The sequence below is a fragment of the Rhagoletis zephyria genome, unplaced genomic scaffold (assembly GCF_001687245.7).
Source record: "Rhagoletis zephyria isolate East Lansing unplaced genomic scaffold, Rhagoletis_zephyria_1.1 Rzeph_scaffold_00185, whole genome shotgun sequence".
NCBI lineage: Eukaryota > Metazoa > Arthropoda > Insecta > Diptera > Tephritidae > Rhagoletis > Rhagoletis zephyria.
The window spans coordinates 18,354-19,925 of NW_016157269.1; positions in this window are offsets into that span (position 1 = coordinate 18,354).

Below are 1,572 nucleotides of genomic sequence, written 5' to 3' on the forward strand. Positions count from 1 at the left end.
AATTCTTTATACGGAGAAAATGCGCAACATCATCAGCGAAGAAAATTCTTAAAAATCAACGGTATCTTATAGCCATTAAAAACTTGCACTTTATGATACTAAAATTGAGTGAACTACAAAACTGCATACTCAAAATTTGGTACAAAAAAATTAATTACGAAAAAGAAAAAAAACACTGTATTCTGGGTGTATATATTTACAGATAGGTTACAATATGTTTGGAAAGCACCACTTCCCTTTTCCAGTAGCCCCAAAATCTCTATACAAATTTCCAGGACATTACCACAAATACTTTCAGAGATATACGGTATGAAAAATGCATGGGTGATGCCACGCTCCCTTAATATATCCAAAGTCTGCATTAGGTGTCCAAAATTTCAAAAAATCGGTACAGCCGTTCGCGAGATCACCTCTTATAAAAAGAAGGAGCTTGTCTTTATATATTAGTGTAGGTAACACAGGGCAACACCGATTTTGATGCGGCAAATGTTGAAGCTGGTTTTAATAGGCTTTTTTTTGTGATTAAGAATACGTAAGTATAATGTTTCCATCAGCTCCAGATTTTGAGAAAAATGTGGTGAAAGTGTAAAAAAAATCGCGTTTTGAGAAGCTCTAGCAATGAAACGAAAGGTCATAGAACCTTCCAATTAGGCATGAATTAAGGCTTGGGCTTCTGACTTCAATCCTTGAAAGTACCATTCCTGCACCTTGACCCTAAGGTTACCTATAGTCATTTATTTAACAGCTAACACCAACTTTTACATNTTTATTTAACAGCTAACACCGACTTTTACATCATTTTTGACGATAAAAAGTAAATGAGTATAGGTGACCATTAGGGCAAGGTGCAGGAATAGTACTTTCAGGGATGGTAGTCTGTAGTTCTAGCTTTAATTTAAGCCTAGGTGGAAGGTTCTATCACCTTTTGCTTAATTGCGGTAGGAACTCAAACTTCCCGAAATCAGTTATTCCTGTTCAAAAAATGACTATAAGGGCTGGTTACTCCAACTCAACTTAGTTAAGCCAATTTTCTTGACTCAGTCAAGAATAAGCTGTGTAAAACGTAGGCTAAGTTTTGACTTAAGTCCAAAAGTAGCTAAAATAAGTTAAGTTGAGTTGGAGAAACCAGCCCTAAGTGACCATCAAGCAAAGGTGCGGGAACTTGCTTTAATCAAAGCCTAAGTGGAAGGTTCTACCACCCCTTGTTTCTTTGCTAGAGCTTCTCAAATATTGCAAAAAACTCCATTTTCTGACAATTTGACCTCGGTTTTTCTTAAAATATGGAGCTGATGGTAACTTTTCGCTTACGGATTCGTAATCAGCACAAAAAAATCTGTCAAAATTAGCGTTAACATTTGCTGCATAAATTTTTTTCTCATTTTTGTTGGCCTGTGTAATAAGTATCAATCATATCATATATGTTAAAGCAGCCAATAAGCTACCTACGTGCTAAATTGCAAGCAAATTGGACCATTAATAAGACTGTTTCGAATAGTTCGGTCTCTGACCCACTTAACGGAAAAAATTAATCCTATATGCTAATCTAGGCAAAAGGCTACCAAAGAACCAATT